Source organism: Chiloscyllium punctatum, chromosome 39, assembly GCF_047496795.1.
Source record: "Chiloscyllium punctatum isolate Juve2018m chromosome 39, sChiPun1.3, whole genome shotgun sequence".
Classification (NCBI taxonomy): domain Eukaryota; kingdom Metazoa; phylum Chordata; class Chondrichthyes; order Orectolobiformes; family Hemiscylliidae; genus Chiloscyllium; species Chiloscyllium punctatum.
Genome location: NC_092777.1, coordinates 19,603,681 through 19,616,056, shown reverse-complemented (window position 1 = coordinate 19,616,056; position 12,376 = coordinate 19,603,681).

Genomic DNA, 12,376 nt, shown 5'->3' with positions numbered 1-12,376 from the left:
TAGTTGTAGAGAATATGGAGGGCAGTAACCATTGTAGTGGCTCATTGTTTGTGAGCTTGTCCTGCAGTGAGAGGGACAGAAGGATCGACTGTGATAGGAATGGATGCTTGAGCACTGGATGAGGGTGTCTAACCCTGTTGGGTGACGGGTCCTCTGCAGTAGGAAGTCCAGTGCCTTGGAAGTGTTGGAACATTGGCAAAATAGTCCTTCAGTGTACATCATGCATAGCATGGTGAGATTGACAGGCCTATGTGTCATTGCTGTTTGCATAAGGAGCCTATACCATGCCCTCCTGACTCGGCTGGCTCCAAGGCAAGGTTAAACATGGCCTTCCCTCCAAGCGCAGCATTGACTTTCAGTTTCAGAAGCCACTGACGTACATGGACCCCAGAAGACCCAGAAAGAGAACTGGAGGGAACGCTGATCGTGACACCAATCACCTTTCCCATCTTGTTCCATTTCTCTATGCTATTTTCTCTTTCCTTCTCCATCCCGTAGGAAAAGAGTGATTCCTGAAATGCTTGGAGGAGGTTTGGGAAGGGGGAAGGGAAAATGCGATGAGGAGGGAAAGAAGTTTGGCTGAGAATTCTCATTCTGTAAATTTATTCTGCCTTATTGTGGACATTGTTGGGCAAGGCTTAAAGAAGCTTGAAAAAGCCCGGCTGTCCCAGGCTCCGTAACTGTCCTCCACTTTGCGCGTAACAGTTTTTTCAAAACATGTGCTCCCTATCATTAGAGTCATAGAGATGTTCAGCATGGAAACAGACCCTTCGGTCCAACTCATCCATGCTGACCAGATATCCTAACCTAATCTAGTCCCGATTTGGAGATTAGATTAGATTAGATTAGATTAGATTACTTACAGTGTGGAAACAGGCCCTTCAGCCCAACAAGTCCACACCGCCCCGCCGAAGCGTAATCCACCCATACCCCTACATCTACATCTACATCTACATTTACCCCTTACCTAACACTATGGGCAATTTAGCATGGCCAATTCACCTGGCCTGCACATCTTTGGACTGTGGGAGGAAACCGGAGCACCCGGAGGAAATCCACGCAGACACAGGGAGAATGTGCAAACTCCACACAGTCAGTCACCTGAGGCGGGAATTGAACCCGGGTCTCAGGCGCTGTGAGGCAGCAGTGCTAACCACTGTGCCACCGTGCCGCCCGGTGTTGGACTGGGTGTACAAAGTTAAAAATCACACAACACCAGGTTATAGTCCAACAGGTTTAATTGGAAGCACACTAGCTTTCGGAGCGACGCTCCGTCGCTCCGAAAGCTAGTGTGCTTCCAATTAAACCTGTTGGACTATAACCTGGTGTTGTGTGATTTTTAACTAACCTAATCCCATTTGCCAGCACCCAGCCCATATCCCTCCAAACCCTTCCGATTCATATGTCCATCCACATGCCTTTGAAATGCTGTAATTGTACTAGCCTCCACCACTTCCATGCACGTACCACCCACTGTGTGAAAAAGTTGCCCCTGAGGTCTCTTTTATATCTTTCCCTCTCACCCTAAACCAATGTTCTCTAGGTCTGGACTCCCCCACCCCAGGGAAAATATCTTGTCTATATATCCTATCCATGCCCTCCATGATTTTATAAACTGCTGTAAGGTCACCCCTCAGCCTCTGATGCTCCAGGGAAAACAGCCCCAGCCTATTCAGCCTCTCCCAGAGCGCAAATCCTCCAACCCTGGCAACATTCTTGTAAATCTTTTCTGAACCCTTTCAAGTTTCACAACATTCTTCCGATAGAAAGGAGACCAGAATTGCACACAATATTCCGAAAGTGGCTGAACCAATGTCCTGTACAGCTGCAACATGACCTCCCAACTCCTGTACTCAGTGATCTGACCAATAAAGGAAAGCATGCCAAACACCTATTTCATTACCTTCCCTACCTGTGACTCTACTTTCAAGGAGCTATGAACCTGCACTCCAAGGTCTCTTTATTCAGCAACACTCCCTAGGACCTTGCTATTAAGTGTATAAGTCCTGCTAAGATTTGCTTTTCCAAAATGCACCACTCGCACTTATCTAAATTAAACTCCATCTGCCCCCCCCCCCCACTCCTCAGCCCATTGGCCCATCTGATCAAAATGCCATTGTACTCTGAGGTAGCCTTCTCTACTGTCCACTACACCTCCAATTTTGGTGTCATCTGCAAACTTACCAACTATACCTCCAATGTTCACAACCAAATCCCTTTGCTCTGGTAATGTCACTGCAGTCCTACCAGACCAAAAGGTTGCTCTCTTGAGTGAATGTTGGAGGGGAGCAGAAGAACAATAGGGTGGAGGTGGGATGGTGGTTTAACCTGAAGGTCAGCTGAATAGAGAGGTCAAGGAAGAGTGTTATTCATGGCAAGCTCTGCAGCACAAGCCAGTCATCCAGCCAACTGAGCTAACCAACCAGCTTTGCTCTGGATTCTTCCACCAGAGGAATTGGCATCAGGGCACTTACTTTATTAGGGTCATCATTCTGAACACCTCAACTGGATTGCCTTTTAACCCCGTAAACTCTAGTGAATGCAACCAGGTTTCTGCAACCCACAGTAAGAGGAAACTAGTAAACCCTGCACTGTGCTAGTGGCTGTGTGGCCTGGAACACTTGGAGTTAGTTTCCCATTGAAGTCTCGCAGTGGGAGTGAATGTGTGCAGAGGCTACCTACTAGGATTAACTATAACACTAATTAAAAATACAGAAGTACGAAAATAGTAATAAAACCACAAAGTGCTTGAGAAAGTGATTGGGTCTGGCAGCCTCTGTCGAGAGAGAAAGCAGGAGAGAGACAGAACCAGTTCCCAGGAACATGAACTCTGTGTTTCTCTCTCTCACCCCAGATGCTGCCAGAGCTGTTGAATTTCTATTATTTCCACCCGCAGTAATTGGCTTCTGTTTCAGTGAAGTCTTGTAGCGGAGTCAGGATGAGTGGGACACCTCCGAGTGCTGAAGGTGGGTCTCTCGCCAAAAGAATGGAGCATTAAAAAAAACACAATGCCTGTGAGAAACAATGATCTCAACAAATTTAAGGCTGTTCATAAACTTTTCTGAACAGGCATTACAAAAGAAAGAGCTGCCATGTGTTGGCCGGGAAACGAACCCAGGTTTCTTACGTGGGAGACCAGAATTCTACCACTGAACTGATCTGGTGTAACAGCAATGAGGTCGATCTTGTTAGCAAAAGGCCACAAGATTACATGATGAATAAAGTAATGTTGAGCTGTATGACTGGAGTTCAGGTACAGATCTACAATATTCATGACATTAAAATAGAATTCCTGCCAAATATGTTGATTTTCCATAAATATCCACTATGCTTTTGACTGGCTACTACACTTCTAGTCATATCATTATCTTGAAGAATGAAACCGTTTTAGGATCAGGAAAAATATGAGGCCATTTAACTTATTTTGCTTGTGCTGACTCTTTGAAAGAACTTTCTAATTAGTCCCATTGCCCTGCTCATTCCCTAAGGCCCTCATAATGCTTTCCTTCCTTCAAGTCTTTTATTCATCTTGGCTGAACTTTCTCCATATCTTTTCTTCATGTTGAACTGAAATTGAATTGAATAAATTTGACTTTTGTTACAGGGAAACCTGCAGTGGCACTCTTACAGAATTCAAAATACATAAGCATGAAATGACACAGACTTTGAATAATACAGTTTAGGACAGTAATTAATTATATTCATGTGGTTCAAATATAAACCACAGTCTCTATGTCGTGAGTGCTGCCAGATATTAGGCTGTTGAATACCCACAACCTCCAATTAGCACCATGTCTCCCATCTTATAAGTTGTGCATGGCATTACACCATTCTTATTAAAGGCCAATTCATAATACATAGGGAAATAATTAATCAGAGGGTGGTATGTTGACTTCTGCCCAGTTCAATAAGATAGCATGCACCGATTTAAATAAATAAGTTGGACATTGAAATGAATTATCCTTCTTTATTCCTTCCAGTTATTGAATTTGGTTGCTAAAAATATTTTGATTATCTATAAATTTTCCACACTGGTAATTATATCATGAATAGTAAATGCTTTCGCCCTGTATCTCAAAGAACAGATGTAAAATGCTTCAGTACACATAAATCAACATTGAGTGATGGAAACAAGGTGCTGACCCGGAATTTGATAGGATGGAACAGCTTACTGCATACCCCTTATCTGGACATTTCACTGCAATTTTCAGCTGGGAAAAAAAAACATTCCTTTCTGATGTGAGATGGTAATAGTGCAGTAAAGACAATGGGACATCTGGAACCTTTGTGAATGATATGGCCAACAGTGTATCTATATAAACAATGAGAGTTAAAAGTTCAGAGAGAAACAGAGGAATAAAGGATAAGAGAAAAAGGATCAGTTAGTGTCAAGCCAGCTACAGGAAGATTGGATTAAATGACAGAGTGGAAAGAAGATTTAAAGGGAAAGTAAGGAAGCAAACTTAAAATATTTTTTAAAAATTACATTTGAAAAAACATCTCTTCAAGCTTGAGACGATCCAGTTTAGAGACTCCCATTGTTAGCCACCCTCAGTCTCCATTAATAACTATTCACCCCCCTGGCCAGATCATTATCCACTCACTTGTCTGTCCAAGTATTCTTCTCTCTCTTTGGGCTCTATCCCCACCGATTGTATATTCTTTATCCCCTCGCCCCACACTACCTTCTGCACATTTTCCTAGCTACCAGCAGTTCTGAGGAAGGATCACCCGACCCAAAATGTTCACTCTGATTTCTCTCTGCAGAAGCTGCCAGACCTGCTGAGCTTTTCCAGTAATTTTTGTTTTTGTTACCCTACAATCTAAATTATTCCATTCCTAGGTTCGCAATTTGGAGTGGTTTCATTCTAGGCAGTAAAAGGATGGTCACACTTTAAGTTTTACGTCCAACTCTTTGAGTTTAATGGGCAATTAATCTGAACATTAAACAATTTCATAACATTGACTGAAAGGTTGAGAGCATGTTGTGAGACAAATGGAAGACGGGTACAAATTGTCTTGCAACTTGTAAATGTTCCAAATCTATAGGAGAATTCCTCAGCATCAGCTATTGGTCTGTTTGTACAGGCAGCCCCTGATTAATGAACAGCTGACTCCTGAATGCTTATATTTACCTTGGGTCCGACATTAATGTTAACTTTAAAGATCCAATATGTGAACCTTGCCTTGTACTTTATAAATAGTTACTTATACTATACTGCATTGTGCTCAGACTTGTGTGCAAATCAACTTATGTAACTACTCAGGAATGGGCCCCATTCATGACCCAGGGACTGCTTGTATTGAATGCCATTAAACTTGCCTTTAGTCTGACTGTAAAGTCTAGGTCAACTTATCTACTCTCATGTGTTCCAATAGCTCCTAATTTTCCAATTGATGTATAGGCGCATTCACTTCAAACAACTATGCTCCCATGAGTGATCGTCATTATCTGCGCAAAATTGTTCAGACATCTCTTGACCTCCAACAATGATATCTCCACGTGGTAATCATCTCAGACACCAGCATATAGTCATAAAATACATGAAATAACTATGCAAGAGAGTATTTCATAGCACACTGAAGCAAATTTGGTATTTTACATATATAATGAAGGAAAGGGAGTTAACTCTAGGGTCTGGATTTGAAACCTATGCTGATGGGATTAAAAACCTTCTTCATTTCATTTCTAAAATAATTTTTACATTTGGCTAATATATAAAACATCACATTCATGTTACATAGGTATTAGTCAATGATCATCTCTGAAAAGAGAGAATCTAATACTGTACCTCACACTGGGAAGGGATTGGACTGGGGATGTGCAAAGTTCAAAATCAACACACCAGGTTTTGGTCCAACAGGTTTATTTGGAACCACTAGCTTTCTGAGCCCTGCTCCTTCATCAGGTAGCTTCACCACAGCTAGCTGATGAAGGAGCAGCGCTCCAAAAGCTAGTACTTCCAAATAAACCTATTGGACTATAACCTGGTGTTGTGTGATTTTTAACTTTGCACATCCCCAGTCCAACCCCAGCTCCTCCAAATCATGAAGAGAAGAAGAAAGACAGGTGACTTGATAGAGGTGTACAAGGTCATGAGAGGCGTAGATAGAGTAGATAGGCAGAGACTTATCCCAGGGCAGAAATGGATGTTATGAGGGGTCATCATTTTAAGATGATTGGAGGAAGGTATAGGGGAGATGTTTGAGGTAAGTTCTTTATGCAGAGAGTGGTGGGTGCATGGAATGCACTGCTGGCAATGGTAGTAGAGTCAGAAACATTAGGGACATTTAAACGCATGCTTGACAAACACATGGATGGCAATAAATTGTGGGATGTGTAGCTTAGATTGATGTTAGATTAAGATAAAGGCTCGATACAACATCTTGGGCCAAGCGGCCTGTACTGTGCTGTATTGTTCTAGGTTCTATGTTCTAACCATCTCAACTTAAGATTCAATAGCATTACTCTCACTGAATCCCCATTATCAACATCTTGAAGATTACTATTGACCAGCAACTGAACAGGATGAGCCAAATAAATTCTATGGTGACAAGATCAAATCAGAGGCTAAGAATCCTGCAGCAAGAAACTCACGTCTTGACTTCCCAAAGCCTGTCTACTAGGCACAAGTTTGGAGTAAGTTGGAATAGTCTCCACTTGCCTGGATGTGTGCAGCTTCAACAACACTTAAAAAGTCCAACACTCTCCAGGACAAAGCATTCTGCTTAATTTGGGCCACATCCACCATTTTCAAAATTCACCCTGGCCACTATCAGGGTAAAATGCCAGCAAAGTGTACCATCTACAAGACATGATGCAGCAATTTGCCTAGTCTCTATTTACAACACCTGCCAACCCATGACCTTTCCCATCTAGAAGGACAAGGGCAGCAGGTGCATGGGAATGACACCACCTGCACTTTTCCTTCTAAGCCACACACCAAAATGAATTGGAACAAAATTGTCATTCCTTCAGTGTCGCTGGGTCAAAATCTTGGAACACTCTCTTCCGAATAGCACTGTGGGAGTCACTACTCCCCAAGACTTCAGTGGTTCAGGAAGACAGATTACCATCACCTTCTTCAGAGCAACTATAGATAGGCAATAAATGCTGTCCTACCTAGCAACACCATAAACCATGAATTAATAAAAATAAAAGTCCTGTAGGAAATGATTTGATTTATTATTATTATTGTCAGATGTAGCGAGATACAGTGAAATGTATTATTTTGCATGCTAGTCAGACAAATCATACCTTACATAAGTACATCAGAGGAATAGAACAGAATGCAGAATACAGTGTTACAGCTGCAGAGAAGGTGTAGAAAAAAAATCAACTCTAATATATGAGAGGTTCGTTCATAAGTCTGAGAACAGGGAGGAAGAAGCTGTTCTTATATCTGTTGGAACATGTTTTTAAACTTTTGTAAATTCTGCCTGACAGAAGAGGATGGAAGTCCGTAGAGGAGGGGTGGGAAGGGTCTTTGACCAATTTGGTTGCTTTCCTGAGGCAGCAGGAAGTGTAGACAGATTCAGTGGAAGGAAAGCTAGTTTTTGTGATGGACTGGGCTGAATTCACAACTCTCCGTATTTGCTGCAGTCTTGGTCATAGCAGTTGCCATAGCAAACCATGATGACTCTGGATTATTGCTTTTTTTATGGCGCATCTATAAAAAACGGTAAGAGTCATTATGGACGTGCTGAATTTCCTTAGCCTCCTGTGGAAGCAAGTCATGGATGTCCTTTCTTGATGGGAGCATTAATATGGATAGTCCAGGACAGATTGTTGGTGATCTTGACACCTAGGAACTGAAAGGTCTCGACCACCTCCACCTCAGCATCATTGATATAGACAGGGCATGCCCTCCACTCCTCTACCTGAAGTCAATAACCAGTTCCTTCATTTTGCTGACATTGGAGGGAGACATTGTTGACTTTGGACCATGCCAGTAAGCTGTCTATCTTCTTCTTGCATTCTGTCTTGTTGTTGTTTGAAATCAAAACTGCTGCTGTGGTGCCATCAGCAAATTTGTAAATGGAGTGAGAATTGAATTTTGCCACACAGCATTGAGTGGACCTAGAGTATAGTAAGGGGCTGAGTACCCAGCCTTGTGGAGTACTGGTGTTGAGGATTATTGTGGAGGAGCTGTTATTGCCTGTCCTTACTGATTGCAGTCTGCAGGTTAGGAAGTTGAGGATCCAGTTGCAGAGAGGGAAGCAGGGCCTTAGCAGATTTTACTCTGCATGCATTTATACCACCAGACTGCTGATATTTGACAGCAATTTCTACTCAGTGGAGGATCCCTGTCGAAGAGACCTTAGGATGACAAACTTTGGAATTCGGAAAATATCCCAATGCTGTGTTATAGGAGATTAATGGCAAAGATAATTGTTGGGGCAGGGCAAATTGACTTAATGCTGTTTTTTTTTAACTCAGTAGTGCTTGAAGTTCACACTGAGCCTGAAATGAAAAAATGTTCAATCCCCTATATCTAATATCTCTCACCTAGATGGGCGTATAATTTCAAAAATCATAATTTATTTCACACATGAGTACTTTGAATGTGTCAAATGAGTGTTATAAATAACATGAGCTTGAATCTTATTACTTTCTCTTTGCACTGTCTTGCAGAGGCAACCTGAAAATCTATGAAGTGCCAGTATATTAATTACTGATTTTCATAGTGTCATAGAACAGTGTAGAACACGTACCAAAGATGGTCATTCATCCATCAAGTATACATTGGTTCATTTATGCAGAAGTCTAGTTAGTCCTACCTCCCTAGTTTTACTCTATCTCTGCAATCTTGCTGACTACTATGTTTCTATAATTGCTGAATAGGTTTCACATACTAAGGTTAAGCTCAGCAGAAACAGAAATAAATCCTACTGAAGAAGGAACCCAACTTCAAATCAACCCAAGACCATCATCCAATAACATGAAGGGAGCTAATGCCAGTGCCCTCTCAGTGCAGGTGGACTCATTCCCTGTACAGATCAGAGTGATGCTGGAAGAGCGCAGCAGGTCAGGCAGCATCCAAAGAGCAGGAAAATCAACGTTTCAGGCAAAAGCCCTTCCTTAGGAATGATGAAGTATCCTGATGAAGGGCTCTTGTCCGTAATGTTGATTTTCTTGCTCCTCGGATGTTGCCTGACCTGCTGTGCTTTTCCAGCACCACTCTAATCTAGACTCTGGTTTCCAGCATCTGCAATTCTCAGTTTTGCCTCATTTCATGTACAGTTGGTTCTGATATAAGTCGATTGTTCCGTTCTTGTGCCATCTTGCTAGTACAAAAAGCCATGCTATTTAAACTAACGAGACCAGAATTGCATTATAGCCAGGACAGGTTGGGGAGAGCTTGCGATTTACAAATTGAGGTTGAAGTTCTTCAATCGCATTAAATCCCCCAGTTCACATTACAGCAGAATCAACTACTTTATTGTTTCAGGTGCTCTATGTCCTCTCGGGTTGCCTCTGCTGACTCAAAAACTTTGCCATCACAGCAAAGGACAAAGGTTCCTTCGAATACTAATCTTTAATACTGAAGGCAGTTTTGGAGTTGTTAATCTGATATATCTGTGGAGACTTCAAATGACACTAGTTTAAACTAAAGACAGCAGGAGAATGGCAGCAGTTCATTGTGAAAGGATGCAGCAAATAACAGAGAAGACCAGTCAATAAATCATTTTATCTTAATTTTTTTATTCATACCAATAATATGACAATCACCGTCATGATTATTATTTGTTACCCATCCTCAGTGACTCTTGATGCAATAGTGGTGAGCTGCCTTGTTGAACCACTGTGCAGTGACAGTGTTCCCTCAATGCCGTTAGACAGTGCATTCTGGGATTTTGATCCAACAATAGGAACAATGATAATTGCAAAGGCAGGATGTTATGTGGCTTGGAGGGGAGCGTGTGGTTGGTGATATTTTCATGCACTCACTGCTCTCTACTCTAGAGAGTAGAGTTAGGAACATAGAAACATAGAAACAGGAGGAGACCATTCAGCCCCTCTAGCCTGCGCTGCCATTCAATACAATCATGGCTGATCTGTGGTCTAACTCCATAAACCTGCCTTGGACCCATTACCCTTGATATCCTTGCTTAATAAAAATTTGTCTGTCTCAGAATTAAACTTAACAATTGAACTCGCATCGACTGCCATTTGAAGAAAAGTGTTCCAAACCTTCACTGCTCCTTTGTATGTAGTAGTGTTTTCTAATATCTCTCCTGAATTGCTTCACCCTTAGGCTATGCTCCTTGGTTCGAGAATTTCAACCAGTGTGAGATAAATCCATAGTGGCCGGTATCCCATCACCAACTCTCCCCTAACATACATGTGGAGACACCAATCCAGCTCCCTCAGAGCCTGCTCTCAGAGTGAACAGAACCTCTGACACTCCTGTTTATATCTGTCAGCCAGGGCTCCCTGATTAGACCAGATTAACAGCCCAAATCAGGGAACTCATATTCTATGAGGCTGACCTTATTACAGTCACTACACCATGGAAATAGTTTATCTTTATCTACTCTGTCTTTCCCTGTTCATATCCTGAAAACCTCAATTAGATCACCACTTAATTTTCTAAATTCAAGAGAGTAAAGGCCGAATTTATCTTATCTCTCCTGGTGGGTCTAATCTCTCTCCTTGACAAAAGATTATGGGGCTCAAACACAAGTTTTAAATTCATGAAAATGCAGGGAAGGTGAAGCCAAGCATTGAGTCCACATTCTGCAAGTTCTCTGAATATTTTTAGTGGACCTTTGACTTCAAGTTGAAAATGCATTTCTATTTCCACATTGTACCAGTGGCTTGCTTTTTCAACATTAGGTCAATCTTTTACTTCCTGAATTCTGCTGGAAAAGGCACTCAGGGAACGATCATCTTCCTTAGGTTCCTATCCATACTCTGCCCCACTGTGACTGTGAATTTCTGAAAGTGTCCTTCAGTCAACAGATACTCATTATGGGATTCTGACTGATTGATGACCTTCTGCACAAATCTTACCTCACGATGACTGCCTGGCTACATATAGCACTGACGAGAATTGATTTAAAATTAATTACATTTGGGTGGGTGTCTCCTTTACTGTCCTTAATTGCTTTTTTTGAAACTGGTAAATTTTAAAAGCACATCAGGTATGGTATCCTTACAGAATAGTTTCAGAGTACCCTATCTTAGAGGCGATCCAATGTATTATATCCATTACAATGTACAGGTATTCAGATCACATACAGCATAGACTATGATAAGGCTCTCTTCCAGTTTTTCTCTTTGATTTTTAGCTACATTTGCAAGATCAATGATTTATTTTGTAGGCGCTAAGGTGGTCTCAACTTTCATCGAACCATCATTTTTAAATGTGTTTTCTCAACAGCAGTGAATTCATTTTCATGCACGTATCACATATTGTAGAATGCAGTTAACAGCAAAATTCTGTGTTGTGGAACTGGAGTTAAGATCTCAATCACACCTGTTACATTTGCCTCGAGAATTTCTCTTGCAAACGCAGGTTCCAAGAGATGGTGGATATGACTGTTTTCATCCCTAAGGCCACGTTGAAGACATTATGTCACGTAGGATTCCCATGAAAAGACTCTCCCAATGAGACCTTCTCATAATCTTCCAAATGAGTTCTTCATCCAGAACAAGGGGTCAGGGTCTCAGGGTATGTGATAGGATTTCAGGATAGACATGATGAGGAATTTCTTCACTCAAAGGATGGCAAACCTGTACAATTCTCTCAACACAGGAGGCTGTGGAGGCCAAGTCACTGGATATATTTAAGAAGGAACTAGAAAGACTTCCAGAAGCTAGAGGTGTCAAATGGGTAGGGGGAGAGATTGGGGAGCATGGTGTTGAAATAGAGCATCAACCATGATTATGTTGAAAAGCAGTCATGGTTTGGAGGAGCCAGTGTTGGACTGGGGTGGAAAAAGTTAAAAAATCACACAACACCAGGTTATAGCCCAACAGGTTTATTTGGAAGCACTAGCTTTCTGAGAGCTGCTCCTTCATCAGGTGGTTGTTGTACTTCTGAAAGCTAATGCATCCAAATAAACCTGTTGGACTATAACCTGGTGTTGTGTGATTTTTAACATTGAAAAGTAGAGTTAGCTCAATGAACCAAATAGTCTTCTTTCTCTCCTGTGATCTAGGTTTCTGGCCAATAGGACATTGATAGTAAGATAATTTAATGTTGGCAATGCCATTTAATGTCAAAGAATGTTGTTTAGTGGGTCTTTTATTGGAGATGATCATTGCCTGCCACTTGTGTGGAACAAATATTACTCCCTACCTAACTGCTCAAGCCGGGATATTGCTGCATTTTGTTAGGGATTCTTCAGTACCTGAGGAACCATGACT